This window comes from Taudactylus pleione, unplaced genomic scaffold (assembly GCF_031769625.1).
Source record: "Taudactylus pleione unplaced genomic scaffold, aTauple2 ptg000017l, whole genome shotgun sequence".
NCBI classification, from domain to species: Eukaryota; Metazoa; Chordata; class Amphibia; order Anura; family Myobatrachidae; genus Taudactylus; species Taudactylus pleione.
In genome coordinates, this window is record NW_028284419.1 from 8,879,470 (window position 1) to 8,896,261 (window position 16,792).

Genomic DNA, 16,792 nt, shown 5'->3' on the forward strand with positions numbered 1-16,792 from the left:
CAATGCGCTCGCAACGCTAGTTTGCGTCGCTTGCGCATTTTTAAGCCACGCATCCCCTTCATGCTGCCACAACTTTAAACATTCATAATATTTTACCTTTTTCTCTCGGGAGCACATCAGACTGATGTGGTCCCGGACATTATCTAATACATCTTTATCAAAACTACCAATTCTGGGAAACGGTCTAGCACTCTTCATCGTCATTTTAAACCATACATCACAATACCTTATGGCATAAGTACCGTACTTAGTATGCATAATACGACGGGCCGATCCAAGTGGCGCTTCCATTACCAGCACATCATTGCATTGTCTAACATCTCTATTGTTTGCATGGCTCCCATTCTGAGACAACTCCTACGTTTTTCAATAAAGATTTAAACTGGTGAAAGACAGTCAAGATACTTTCACTTACCTGTGGACGATTTAAACGGCAGCACCCACACACCTGTGAAGATTTGAAGAAGGCTACTCCACACACCCGGATAAGATTTAAGTCAACTTCCACACCTATGGAAGTTTAAGTCGGCTACTTCCACGCACCTCTCTACAACAAAGACAACATGTACACCTGCTACTGTGTATAGAACGGTAAGCTGCTTGCTGAGCGGCTAGCATTTAGCCCTTAAAGGTCATACGGTACCTCTAACTTTAGGGAACAAGTTACCACTACCAACATACTCACTGTTACACACTTTTTTCTTGCGCAGAAAAATACACGTTAACCCAGATATTGATAACAATTGAAAAATGTAAACCTCAACGGCTTTGTTTAAACACGTGGCAGCACAACCGGAAGTACGTATACGTTATTGTGCGACCAGTCGCATACACAATAATGCGACTACCACACAACCGTATGACAACCTTTAGCTGCGTACACAAAAGTACGTCTTGACTGTGTGCACAACTGCGACTCAGCCGCATGCTCAATAATGCGGCACCCCTCTAAACATAAGGTTCTATCAACAAAGGAAAACAAACTTTTTCCTCTCTTGTCCCTGGATTTTAGTAAGTGTCCCTGGCTCACACGAAAATGGGTAGCGATTTCTCAGCACTGAGCGGTTGCAGGTAAACCCTGCATGTGGCCACTCCACCCTTTGGTGAGATATCGATAACCGTATGTGCCATGTGAGTAGGTACGTGACTTCACTATGAGCCCCCAACTAAGGATATTGAATTAGAACCTCTATACCCTACTGCCTATACCTTCTAATATCCTGCCTATAAACCTCTAAGGATGACGCTATTTTGCGTACGCAGTCATATAGTAAATAAAGACCCCAGACCTTGAACCTGTGGTTCCAAAGCACAAAGTGATATTTCAAGTAAAAGTACAGTCAGTTACACACTATGATCTAAGTACAATTTAGCGCAAAGAATTATACAGACCCAAGTACAGTTATACATACGCAGCGCTTCTGGACCAGATGTAGGCAAGAAACCCCCATCTATCAGCATTCAGCAAGAAGACTCAGACTGGGGTCACAACACACACGTTTATACTCTCACAGAAACAGACAACACAATAGAGAGGCTTGTCGCTGATGCCATTGGTTCCCAGGAGGATGCATCTGTTGCAGAGCATTTAACAGGGTGATTCAAATAGACACAGTCCAGCCTCTAACAACTGGTTGTCTCTGGTTTCCTGCCTCATGCACATCCTAACAGTTGGTCATATAATGTACATTTCGGTGCTTTAAGTCTCTGCGGTCCATAAGTTGAGAAAGCATGTTGCGATCTTCACACTGACGATACCAGAATGCAGTTGAAAGAGTGCAGATCAGTATAATATCAAACATGACTTACTTATCATGTATTAAACCTTAGCTACCAAATAACCTTTATTTCACAGCAATTATAATAAATGAACAAACTTGAATCTCATACTTTAAAGCTTATGAGACCTTTTATGTGAATAAGTACTGTGTAAGTATTTGGGGTTTGATATAAAGACGCTAGTTAACTTGGGGCAGATGCGTGCGCATGAAGCAAACAAACAGCGTTTTCATACAGAATCTTATGCATTCGCTAATATGCGACTAGTTAACAGCGCAATTGTTCGTATTTATGTGTGTATGAGAAATGGTCTAAGATGCAATCGCATGATGCTAATAGTAACATCGCCATATGTACTTAAGTGTGAGTTTAGCTAAAATGGCGCTGGGCGGCCATTCGCAAAATGGCGTTTTGTGATCTGATTTACAAGATGGTGTCTTGCGTCCAGTCGCAAGATGGCGTCGTTACGATCTAATTTTAAGCTGGTCTTGTCTCAGCCAATTATCCAGCTTCGACATTCCATAGAAGGGAGCCAAGCCCCCATGTTGATCGGTGGTCCTGTTCCACCAGGTAACTAACCATCTAATAGAGCAACAATCTATAATTTGAAGTCTTGAACCTGATACCTAGAAGGGGGGGTGGGCCCACAGGCAGTGGGGCCCACCAGGGATTTCCTCTGTCCCCCTGTGGGCCAGTCCAACCCTGGATATTGTAATTCGACCCTCTTAAGGGGTGATCGATTACTATTTTGAATAAATGTGATTATAAAGCAGAAATATATATCGTCAGCTAGCTAGGTAGAGGTCAATCCAACAAGAGGAGTTATTACTAGTAGGAGTCGAGGAGGGATATATTACAAGTGAATTCCAACAGGCTTGGTTAATACAACATCCGATTGTTCCCATTATGTATACTTTACCCAAAGTGCACAAGACACTGCGTAATCCCCCTGGCAGACCTATAATCGCTGCCAGAGGTTCCCTATATCAAACAGTGTATGTGTACTTGGATTGTTTGTTAAAGCCTTGCATACAGAATGAGGTCACTATTTGGAAGGATACAGTACATCCATGTTATTTAACTTTCTTAATTCTTTATCCCAATTACCAAAACATTTGTTACTCTGCACTGCAGATGTTAAAAGCTTATACACCAGCATTTCACATTTGGATGGTTTGCTGGCTGTAAAAAAAGCTTATTACTGACAATGAATTGTATAAGGGCCCTCCTGTGGATTTCTTTCTGTGATTACTTGAATGTTCTTTGAAGTGTAACTATTTCTATTTCGATGGTCAGTTTTAAATACAAACCTCTGGCTGCGCAATGGAGTCAGCTGTGGCTCCATCTTTTGCAAACAGTTATATGTTTTGTGTGGAGCAGCAACTGTTCTATACATATACAAACATATTGAAACATTTGTTTCTATACTATCGATACAATGGTATGCAGTTGGGAAGCTGGCGGACCTAATCCCGGCAGCCAGCTTCCCAACTGCTTTATCCCGGCGAGGGTTAAATGACAGGCGTCTAAATCTAGATGCCTGTCATTTTACCGACGCTGGGAGACCGGCGCCCGGCATCCCGATCGAAGTGATGCCCGGGCGCCACTGCGGACAGCCGCGGGGGGAGGGTTAGGTTTAGGGCTCCCAGGGGGGACTTAGGGTTAGGCACCCCCCGTGAGGTTAGGGTTAGGCTAGGGGGAGGGAGGGTTAGGGTTAGGCACCCCCCGGGGACTTATGTTTAGGCGGCGGGGAAGGGGGGGGTTAGGTTTAGGCACTTAGAGGGGGGATTAGGGTTAGGCACTGGGGGGGAAGGTTAGGGTTAGGCACCCTAAAGGAGGGTTAGAAATATGTTAGCTAATACCTTCGACGATCGGGATTTCCTCCTCTGCCAGCCTCCTGGTGTCGGGATTCCAACCGCCGGGCAGGGGTCCGGCGGTAAATCATACTGCTTTCGATACAATGATGATCTTTTCATCCTGTGGTCAGGACCTGAACAGTTGTTGTTTGAGTTATTCAAATATCATAACAGTCTACAACATCCTATAAAATGTACATTCACCATTGAGAAAGAAAGGGTACATTTCTTAGATGTTACTATAACTTTTAGGGAAGATACATAAGTGATTTCCTTATTTACCGAACCCACTGATAGCAACAATGTGCTTAAGTATAAGAGTTGTCATCCTATGCGAATCAAACAGGGGTTGCCATTTTCGCAATTCCTTAGAGTGCGCCACATCACTAGTGACGATCAAGATTTAAAAATTCAGTTGGATAAAGTGGTTGAAAGTTTATTTCAGAGAGGTTATCCTTTAAAAGATCTCCTGGTACAAAGGGATAAAGTACTTCAATTAACTAGGGAAGAGTCATTAATCCCATCTAGGACGAAAAAAAAAAGAGATTGGTCATTCCAAAGGTGAATCATTTCAATACAGCTAGTGAATGTGTCAGAAAATGCACCAATCAATATTGGCCTATTGTTTCAAGTGACTCTAATTTAAGTGCCCTTAAACAGTCTCGTAATCATGCTCTGTTACACAAGAGGCAGAAATCTCAGAGATTTATTAGTGAAAACAGATGTGATCGACAAAAATAATTCACAGACAGGTTTTTTAAGAGCAAAGAGAACAGGATGTTTTAAATGCCCTAATTGCACTACATGTAATTACATGGTTAGTGGTAATTCTTTTATACATACTTCCACAGGTAAACCTATCTATATAAAAAAAAAAATTGACATGCAGTTCTAAACTCATTATATATATGATCACCTGCCCTTGTGGAAGGACATATATAGGGAAAACAGAACGCATGTTCAAAGGGCGTATGGCGTTGCAGCAGTGCTATAAGGATAACCTTGTCTAAGAAACATAGTGACCAACTGGTTGCTAGACATTTCTTAGAGTCTAATCACAGTCTTGCCTCTATAAGGTAACCCATAACTGATCTTGTCCCAGCATGGATCAGAGGGGGAGATAGATCACGTAAATTACTCCAACTAGATACTCAATGGATCTTTCAGCTAGGGGCTTTGTCATGCATGGGTTTGAACGAGTCTCTGAAGTTACATGCGTTTATATATATTAGATTGCTTCTAATCTGTCATGGATTTGGTTAAATTAGTTTATAGTTTAGTTTTGATTGATCAATGTTTCTGTACATAGGCTTTCTCTGTGGCATCAAGTGGGTTATGTATTACTGACACAATGTTATGTATCATTTTAAATGTATTTTATATATTGTGTTTGGATACTTTGTCTTTATGCTAGTCTGATACCTTTGACACGTGTTACTCTAAATCATTACAGACAGCTGTTATTTATTTCAGTTGTTATAGTGGTGAGTTTGTGCACTTTGATTGCCCCGGCAAGCTGTGTTACACACAGACGTCCGACGAAGTCACACGTGGTGTTATGTATAAAAGGTGATCTTTTGTATTCTGTGGGGGCAATTCAAATGTTCTGTAGGCGGCTTTTTTTTAAGACGCCCGACAGAGCAATTCAATTGTTGTTCTGTCAGGGCGCGACAGCAGGTCTGGAGCTCCCCTTGCAGCTGCAGCCACATCTTCCCCACCTCCAGCGGGCTCGTCAGCACACAGGCCAGGCAACAAGTGATGGCCCCAGCACCAGGTCCACTGGCAGGGAGATGTGTACGGCTGGGATGGGAGGTCATGGTTGCTGGAGCTCACAGTATCATCCTGGCTCTACTGGCTTTGGCCAAGAGCGGCCAAGGGACGCTCACACACTGGGCCTGATTCAGAGCCGGACGCTATTTGCGCTCGCTCGTTCAGAAAAAGGGGCCGGATATTTAAATAGAGCGCTCGCTCTTTGCGGTCTGTTGACGCCTCTATGTCTGAATGAGCGAACAAAACATGCGCTCGCTATTTTTTTAAAAACGCCCCCTGGCCGCTCGCATCCTACGTCATCTCCGCTATTTATTAGATTAATCGAGTACATCGAAAGGCATCTGAACTGCTCGCAGTGCTTGTGGTTGGATTTTCCTACCGCAATCATGCGAACAGTTCAGGCTAAGAAACAACCAAGTGACGTGGTCAATGACGCTGCTTTGTTAATTATGCACACCCTTAAAACGCCCGTTTTGACCGTTTGGCACGCCTGCGTTCGGATCTCCACTCCCCGTTTTCAAGCACCTTCCCCTGTTACCACCCACAAATGCCTCATTCTGTCACTCAAATTAGCAGGCATTCGCTATTTTGCGAGCACACAATTTCCGAACGCAATGACTGGTTCGCGCATGCGTATTACAACCCATACGCATGCGCAGATGTGCGAACATCGCTCAGAGCGAACGAGCGGCCACTTATGAGCGGCTCTGAATCAGGCCACTGTCTCACTTCTAGGGCCATTCACACACTGGCACACTGACCAGGATCCACTCACACACTGTCACACTGACCAGGGGCTGTTAAACTGTGTCACACTCCTAGGGCAGGTCACACTGACCAGGGTACACTCACACACTGCCATACTGACCAGGCCACTCACACACTGTCTCACACTCCCAGGATCCACTCACACACTGTCTCACACTCCCAGAGTTGGTCACACACTGTCACACTGACCAGGGGCCACTGTTTCTCTGTGTCACACTCCTAGGGCTGGTCACACTGACTAGGGGCCACTCTCACATTGACCAGGGCCAGTCACACACTGTCTTACACATCAGTGGCCAATCACAATCACACACAGCCCCAGCAGCACTGCTGCAGCAACCCGGGAGATACTTTGTATCACTATCTCCTTGTTGTGACCACGCCCCCAGCCTCTCCCTGACCAATCCACGTGCTCTGATACGCTTGCGAGGAAGTAGTAGCTGGCTTATTACATGAGGGGGCAGCACCGTGCCGCCGAAGAGAAGAAGAGTCGCAAAGAGTATCACAGACAGAAGACAGGTATGGTAAGTATTGCTTGCTGCTGGAAACACAGGGAAATGGGACTGGATAGACACAGATGGAGTTAGGGACAGAGGAGATGGAGTTGGGGAGAGGAGATTGATCTGGGGAAACAGGAGATGGAGCTGGGGATGAGGACATGGAGCGGAGAGAGTAGATTGAGCTGGAGACAGGAGATGGCGCTGGGGGAGAGGAGATGAATCTCCGAACACAGGAGATGGAGCTGGTGACACTGGAAATGGAGCTGGGGCAGAGGATATGGAGCTGGGGACACAGGGATGGTGCTGGAGAGACACAGGAGGTGCTAGAGACACCCACGTAGGACCACTGGCAGGATCAGAAGAAAAGGCTGGGGGATAGTAATCTTCAGCAAGGCACCAGTTATAAAGAAACCATATTACTGATACAAATGGTACCTTAAAAAAAATATTTTATTAAACTTTTGTTACTATGCATTATCTGGTTAAACCTTTGTCGCATGATGATGACATCGGCTTTATTCCTACGCAAACAAACTGTGATATCCTACATGAATAGTGAATACCAACTCAAAACACTACCTGTCCAGGAAGGATCCATTTCTTCAGAGGTTCCCCTCTGCAGAGAAATTATATAGGTAAGAAAATATTCATTCATATGCTTGCGGAATCTATTCACTAGTGACTGGAGGCATGCCTATCAGCTCCCGAGTCACTGGGCATGCCCCAGCTTGATGAATGCGGGGGGTGTGGCTCACGATCACAAAATTTCATGTGAGGGCACTCCCCTTTTTCCAGGCACATGCGCAGAGGTCACAATCTCTACTACTAGAAAGTTTGGAGGTATGCTGTATGGCATTCACTGGGATGCTGTCAGTACTAGGGCTAATGGTCTGCTAATCTCACCAGCGCATGCTTTTGGCCATGCCTACATAGTGCCACTTTTGGAAATTTTTCCAGGGCCACTTTAAATTCCCAATGCTACCCTATTCCACTCCTTGTGAATGTTGAAGAATAAAATGACAACAAGTTCTACATTTTTCCTTTCTGATATTCTGAACTTTCAGGATAATGGGGTTAAATATAAGACATCTCATATCACCTGTTTATATTGAAATGGTGTTAGTGATATGTGAATTCTCTGTTTTAAAATGTGACACTTCTACATGGTGATAGATTGTTAGAAATGAATGTAATTTATAAAAAAAATATCTAATAACAATCCTCCCCTTTGCTAACTGTGTCTCTGAACATGTCTGCTGTGCCCATGAACTAGGGTACAGCATCAGCCAGTGCTGATCTTGTGGTTATGGTGACTTTATATGCATACTGTAAATGTCGAATATTTTTTTTAACATGTTTATATTTGTTTGTATCCTGTTATGTTCAACATTATATCAATGTATGCACTTTGTAAGGTGCCTTCCTATAACTATCATTTAGGATAATAGTAATCTTGAGTGGGAAAAGGTAATTATTTCTACCCCAGGATTTCACCTGTCCTGATCCCCACCACTGGCACCTTTGGCCAAATTCAGGACAAAGTTAATATTCCATGGAACAGTTATTAAATATGTGCTCACTTCTAATTAAAATGAAATGTCACATTGACAGTTAAAGCAATACCTGATAAATGAGGCGAATCGTTGCTGGCAGTCTGTGACAAAAATTAGGTTATATTTTATAGGTGCTGGATTGGGCTATAAAACTCCTTTCTGTTTAATATGTAGATAAGACCTATTGAGTAAATAGCTTTTCTCATCCTTTGTATGTTAATTTACATTGCTCATTAGTATATAATCCATATAGTATTAAAGGATTTCTCAGTTTAGTTCCCATGTAAAGCTTGGTGTATATATATTACCTGTGTTCTTTTATGTTGACAGCTGTCAAAACATAGTGTCACAGCAATGATTTAATGTATGAGTTGATGAAATGGAAAAATATTCTTCATATGCCACCTTTTTAATACATTGCTACTCCAGCCACAGGAAAATGAGAATCTTGGCAAATTAACCTCCTTCTGGAATGAAAGCATGCAATAGAACATTATTTGTATGACTGAGTTAGAGGAGTGTATGTAGAATTACTCCTCACATGTTGTCATTTAGTCTTTGCTTTAATCAAGAGTAATTCTGAAGAGATGCATTCGACCATGTACAAAGCTTATTTATTCTCCCTGGGAATGTACACCACTATGTAATATATTAAACACGTTTTGACGTTAAATCAAGTTTTGGTTCAAACAAGATGTGTTTTGTAAAAGGAAGTATAGCGCACTGTACTAGCGACCACTGTTGAGTATAGCGCACTGTACTAGCGACCACTGTTGAGTATAGCGCACTGTACTAGCGACCACTGTTGAGTATAGCGCACTGTACTAGCGACCACTGTTAAGAAGTTATTTTGAACATCTAAAAAAAAATAATAATATAAAATAGAGATGTGCAGGTTCTGTTCTACTCGGTTCTTTTGGCCAAATTAGTGCAAGTTCAGATTTATCTTATTAGCTATCCAAAACACGTGACAGCCAATAGCCAATAACATACAGATTTCAAATCCAAACGTAACCGAGTAGAATCGAAGCCGCACATCTATAATAAAAAAAATATTATTAGACTTTTGGGTGAATTGATGAGAAGTTTAAGATAAAATACAATGCATATAAAAGGAAAACAGGTTATGTGTATGATGTAATCATTATATACATGTTTTTACCCCTGCACTAGTTTTTTTTTTTTTCTTAGGATATTTTCCGGTTGGATCGGGGATGTATGGGGCCCTTAACTCCAATGAAAATAAGTGCTTGCATTTCTTATTTGTCTGGTTTTAAGTGGATTATGTCGAAAAACTTCCTTAATCAACATTGCTTGAATACTATATATTTGGTAGATATTTGCTTTCCCTGAATGTTTCCACCCTGTGCTATGTGCAAAATAAGGGCTGTTTTTAATATTGTAATATAAAGATTGTACCAGATGTTTCACAAATGACTGTAAAATGTATCTTGGTTTCCTTCTGAGACCTATAAAAAAAGGGAACTCTAAAGCGGAAATATATTTGATTTCTTGTGATGCCATATTTCCAATAAAAATGGTTAAGTTACTGGAGAAGCCATCACATGTGATGAGTGGCTGCTGCTTGGTGGCTTTAAGCCACATCATGAGAAATGCCTAAGTGTAGCTAATGTAACCCCTGAGACCTGTGTGTTCCAGGATTGTGCTAAACAAGTCTCTAGTTATGTTCATTTTTTTAAGTCTCTCACTCTTGTATGTTTGCTTATGGTCTCCACCCTGTATTTTTACAGGAGGTTTTCATGTTAATAGGGGTGGTCTCCTACCAGGGTTTGATATGAGAAATCCATACTCAAATATTTAGATGCTCACTCATGGAAACTATAATTTGTGAGGGGGCAACACCTGGCACATTTATTAATATGGTGAACTGGGAGGGTGGCTGTGTACTAAACTCGATGGGGAATAAAATGTAGTAAAGTTCAGTGTTTGGCAATGACAACAGTAACCCATGCAATACAATGGTAAAATAATCCGCAAAGTCTTGAAAGTAGTGATGTTTCAACAATGGATTTGTACTGAATGTAACTGCCACTTTAGAACCATAGTCCGAAACCACTGAAGACACGGCAGCTTCAAAAAGCTCCACTTAGTCGATTTACAGTAGCCCTAAATCTGGAACTATCTGGTGATTTGCGAGTATGGGTATGGAATTTACAGGAACCCAAGCTATATTTTGATATAATTGGGGATGTCTAAAAGGGGTTAGGTATATTTTGTCGGCATGAGAATGACATGGTCGTAAGATAGACATGCAGTGATGACATGATTGGAATGTTGACAAAATGTTCCTGGTGGTCCAGCTGTGACTTACCTTGTTCAGGTCCTGCAGTTCCAGAGGTGTCTTCCAGGTCTTGTGGTGAAGTGTTGAACTGCTCCATCACAGCCAGAAGTCATCAAGTGGTAACCTACTTAATCTAATCCTATTCCTAACCCTCCCACTAGTGCCTAATCCTCACATTCTTACATTAAAAACTTCCATTAGGAATACAGAGTTTTATCTATCGATGCAAATGAACCCAGTCATAATGGTGTAAAGCAAGACAATCTACGGTATACTGCCATATACTGTTCTCAAGCAATCCCTTCGGCGATGGTTAGAACTACAGATGAGAGTTTCGGTTTTGCTGAAAACTGAACACCCCCAAACACTGGGGTTCAGATCAGAGTCCCCACTCGGATTGCTTTTGTGGTCCCGTGTAGAACAGAGTCCCAGCACGGGTTTTCCTGCAAAGCAGATCTCGGATCTAAAAACTGGATCTTGTGTCTTATTAATTGTATTTAAGTCCCTCCCTCATGATATCATGTGCCACAATTGGTAAAAATTTACTGGAAATGAATGTTATTAATGTTAATAATACTATAGGAACAAAAACAGGTCCAAGGTACATAATTTTAGGTGAACACTTGAGGGTGGTTTTGTCAAAACCAAAACACAGGGTTCACACACATCTCTCTAGTTAGAACAATTCTGGGAATAACAAAAACCGCTGCAGCCCAAAACCAAGTACTGCTTTATACATTCATGTTGCATAATTAACAATTCAGGTTACTTTCCTTCACCAAGTCCAAGGACAGAACAAATTCTAATTCCAGTAACTGGGGAACAGAAAGGTGATTTTATTTTATAATTAACTATTTTTCTTGTTGCTACATAATGACTGGAAAACTGACTACTATAAAAATACAGCACAACCTGGACCCCTTAGAGATGGTGCCAGAAATCAGTATAAACTTCATGTATAAACCCCTGAGAGACATCATTGCTGTTTTCGATCAAGAGAAACATGTTTTTTTCACTATTAAAGGCCTCTTTATGGGGGTCTGCAGAGAAGCACACACATATTAAAATAATTAGGGTATGACTTAACCGAATGCTTCTAGCGGATGGTAAAGTGATATGAAGTGTGATAGAACTTTTCATTAATAGAAATGTTAGTTAAGCTATGACAGCCTAATATAGGCAATGCATTATTACTTTTACACTTAATTGCTATTTTATTTAACTACCAACAAAAAATATTGGACCAATTTTATTACTACTGCTGCTAATGAATGTTTTTACAAGCTGGCACGGTTACTGTGATTTTCCAGATAGAGCTTCTGAAATGGGTCATGTCCTCTGCTCTCTCAAGATTCAGGCACACTTAGGGCCGGATTACAGTTGTATGTAAAAGCATTTTTGTAAAGTAAACTTACATCTTGCTGCAAAACTGACGCACAGCCTGAGGTATTTTAAGAGAAGAGGGGTCCCTTGTGCAGTCTCCGTCCGGGACCCCCTTCTCTCTACTTAGCGGTCAGCAGCACACTGAGGGCTTGATTCTGACCCGGTCGCTAGCAAGCGATCGCTCATTGCTGGCGATGTTTGCTAATGGGCGCATGCGTGTACATTGCAGTGCGCGAAATTGTAAGAGTGATCGGGATGCACTCGCTCGCCCTGCAAAGACAGCCCAGAGGAATGAGTGACAGGGGCAGGCCACTGGAAATGGGGGAGTGGAGTTGCGAATGCATGCGTGCCTGAGCATCTAACGCCGTTTCAGAGGCATGCATAAATAACAGGCAGCATCATAGTATACGTCACCTGGTTGAATTATACACTGAAGGGCTTGCAGTGCTTGCGGTAGGGTACAGTCAACCGCAAGTGCTGCGGTCAGTTCCGATGGACCCCGATGTACCGATAGTTGCAGACACTTCCTGGAGATGACGTGCGCAAGTGGGCGTCTTAAGACAGGCTGGTGGGCGTCTGCATACACAAAGCGATCGTTCGCCAAGACATAGTGGGCGTGCTTATGCCTTGCCGTGCGAACATCTGCCTTGACGTCACTTAGCTAAATTTGCATATGCTGGAAGTGAGCGTCCGCATCTTGCGAGCGAGTCTGAATCAGGGCCTGAGTGCAACAGTAGACTCCACGCACTAGTAGACTCTAGTGCTGTGCCAGAGTCTACAGTGCAAGTGCAGGTCACCGGGGAAATGGCACGGCAACCATTTTCCCGGTAATTTCTCTAGTGCAGATGCACAAAACACCAGAAATATTGCCTGCTGCGCCATTTCGCCGGTGACTTGTACAGTGCTGCTACGGCTGACGTGGCACTCCGGAGAAGTATTGAATAAATGGGTGCAGGGTGTGCGGTGTGGGGCCCTTGGACCTAGGAGCCTGTGTGCACCCTGCACCCATTATAGACACGCCCCTGTGCACAAATTGCATTCCAATTGTATATTTGCTAACCCTTATGATTAGTGATTTAACACACGGTTGCAGTAGTGTAAGGGTACACAGACACAAAATAAGCACCTACCTACAAGGGGTGTCTTATTGAGTCATGGGGGTATATTTATTAAAGTGCAGGTTTTTAGAAGTGGAGATGTTGCCCATAGCAACCAATCAGATTCTAGCTATTATCTTCTAGAAGTTGCTAGATAAATGTTAAGTAGAATCTGATTGTTTGTTAAGGGCAACATCTCTAATTCTAAAAACCTGCACTTTAGTAAATATACCCCACAGGATCTTGAAAAATGTTAGATACAAGAAAAAGCAGATGCAAATTTTGTTGACGATGTTGAAACAACTTGTGTTTTGCTATTGAAAGCATTGACCTTTTAAATTTCGGGCTTAGACACATCGGGAAGCGGTGGGTTTGTAAGCTGCCACTTCGTAAATAAACCACTTTGTTTATGGTACCTGGAGACTTCTGTTTGGAGTTATGATCCATATTTCTCTGGTCTCCCACCACAGAGATAAGCATTTCACTTATTTTTTATGCATTTTTAAACATATTTTGCACAACCTCATTTCATTACACTGGGCTGTTTTGTTACTGCAGGATGCAGTCATTAGGTTGACAAAAACAATGTGGTGTTGACCTTGTTAAAATGTCAACAGGTAACATGTCACATTCTCAGATTGTTAACATGTACTCAACTGTCGAAATGTGAAATCCCAACGTTTTCAGAATGAGGACATTAGGTTTAGGCTGTGGGTCAGAGGGAGATGAGGGTAAAGCGTGGCAGGGCATCCTGGGATCTGTAGTTCCATAGCAGCTGGAGGGCCAAGGTTGAAGACCCCTGCACTAGAAGGTTAGGGGTATAGGTCAGGGATAGGGGCAGTGTACTCACTGGAACGCAGCTCCGTCAGATGACTCCGCCGGAACTGGTAGTTACATGACTGCCGGGACCTGGAGGACACTGATGGAGCCTTGTCTTCTATGTACCAAATATAATTGACAAACTGATATGATAGAGTTCATGGATATGTTTAAACCTACAGTACCTTCACACTAGTTTCTGCACAGCAAGAGAACGGTGTATATTCACTATATTGGGCACTGATTTGCATACAATAATCATGCTTATACTCCTAATAATCAATCAAGGCTTTCCCAGAGGAGGTGGTACTGTAATATGCTGGTCTTGGCAGAATTAGTTACCTTGCCATGCCGCTCCTGTCTTGTGCCCGCAACCTCTCACTCTTTTTTTGATCAGGTGGAAATAATTTTTGCTAAATAAAAAAAAAAAAGATATATATATATATGTATATTGTGATAGGATCACTGGTAAAGTGGTCTGTGACAGGTACATTTGTCCCAGATTCCTGTCCTATGTGTTCTAAAAAAAACCAGGAGAAGTCTGTGTTGTGAGCAGACTAGAATGTCGGCTTTTGGAAAAGCCGGTTTGGGACCTGGGGGTTGTGGGTGTGAGGAGAGGGTGTGCTCCACCCATGTCCACTCCAGGTTTTGGGCCTTTCAGCCTGGTAACAGGCTCATTAGGGCTTCCAGCTGAGAGTGGCCAAGATATGCTTGGTTTGTTTGGGGCTGAGGGTCTCACCTGGGAGAGCAGCCAGGGAGTTTGCTCAGAGACACTTGGAATCCTAGCAGTGAGAACATTCCTGTGTTTTGTTGCTGGTGAGGGTATTAGGTCCTGCCAGGTTCTTGTAGTGAGGGAATCACTTGTAAAGTTAGTGCCCAGACAGCGCTAGGATTTATGTTTATGTTTTCTTTATGTAATTTCTGATATTGTACAATAAAGACTGGCACCGACCAGCTTGTACTCGCATCCAGACTGGTGTGCTGTTTTCCAGCTGCTGTGTGTGTAAGGAAGGTGTCCATCTACCCCAGCAGAGGGACCCCTAACCCGAATGAACGCCACAATATATATATATATACTTCTGGTATCTCAATAAGCCACCAAACTTGTTTCCACCCTTGGATGCCAACGTACCAGCACCATTATGAGGCAATAGGTAGTCTCTTGTAAAGATATCATACACAAAATGAATACACGGAAAGTGGCAGAAAACTGAGAACAAATTAGAATCAGAACTGTTTGCTGTGTCTCATATTTGTAATTTACTTACACTCTACACTGAATTCATATTTATAGCATCTGTATTATAATTTAGACATTTCATTCTGACTACTTGTGCTGGAATCCTTTAAATAATAATCGATGGAAGATATATTATTCATGAGTGTCCGTTAACATCAGGATGCTATTTACTCATTGTATTTGACAGGGCTATTGCAATACTGTATATTTGTTTTGCCTTATCCACAAAAAGACTAGCACTCAGAGGCCTTAACAGTCAATACGGCCCTGGTGCCTTCCTGCAGCAGAACATCTATATACACACACATGTCCTAGGACAAAAGGAGCCTTCCTGCAGCAGAACATCCATATACACACATGTCCTAGGACAAAAGGAGCCTTCCTGCAGCAGAACATCCATATACACACATGTCCTAGGACAAAAGGAGCCTTCCTGCAGCAGAACATCCATATACACACATGTCCTAGGACAAAAGGAGCCTTCCTGCAGCAGAACATCCATATACACACATGTCCTAGGACAAAAGGAGCCTTCCTGCAGCAGAACATCCATATACACACATGTCCTAGGACAAAAGGAGCCTTCCTGCAGCAGAACATCCATATACACGGGAGGCAATCGGGAAGCCGACTGCCTAAATACCGGCAGCCGGCTTCCCGACTGTCTTATCCCGGCAAGGGTGAAATGCCGGGCGTCTAGATGTAGACGCCCGAATTTCCCCGACGCCGGGAGACCGGCGCCCGGCATCACGATCGTAGTGATGCAGGGCGCCACGAGCGGACAGCCGCAGGGGGGGAGGGTTAGGTTTAGGGCTCCCGGGGGGGACTTAGAGTTAGGCACCCCCCGGGAGGGTTAGGCTAGGGGGAGCGTTAGGGTTAGGCACCCCCGGGGGGGACTTAGGGTTAGCCACCCCCCCGGGAGGGTTAGGCTAGGGGGAGCGTTAGGGTTAGGCACCCCCGGGGGGGACTTAGGGTTAGGCACCCCCCCGGGGGACTTAGGGTTAGGCAGCGGGGAAGGGGGTGGTTAGGGTTAGGCACTTGGGGGGGAAGTTAGGGTTAGGCACCCCTAAGGAGGGTTAGGTTAGTGGATACTTACCTATCCACGATCGGGATTTCCAGCGCTGTCGGGCTTCAGCTGCGTCGCACTCTGCTCCTGTCGGGCTACCAATTCCATATACTCACATGTCCTAGGACAAAAGGAGCCTTCCTGCAGCAGGACATCCATATACACACACATGTCCTAGGACAAAAGGAGCCTTCCTGCAGCAGGACATCCATATACACACACATGTCCTAGGACAAAAGGAGCCTTCCTGCAGCAGAACATCCATATACACACATGTCCTAGGACAAAAGGAGGTGGCAATGTTTCAGAGCTCCACAGGCTCTCTTCTTAGGTATCTACCTGCAGCAAACAATCTAATTGTTGAGTATGTGTAATATTAAACATGCCTACAGTAAGTACACATAAAAAAGCCAACTTTTAAAATATAATGCAGCAGAGAGGACTTCAAGTCACTTTCAAATAATTGACGTTCTGTGCTCTTAATTGAAAAGTAGATCTATAAAATTAGATACAGATGTAACAAAGTTCTTCTTTATGGACAGCCTGATCCAATGCTAGTTCCAAGATGTTCTCTTGAATGGATGTGGTGTGTATGTGGAGGGGGATATTTCAGCACAATATGGCTTTTTTTTTTCCCTGACCATCATTCACCAGATTGT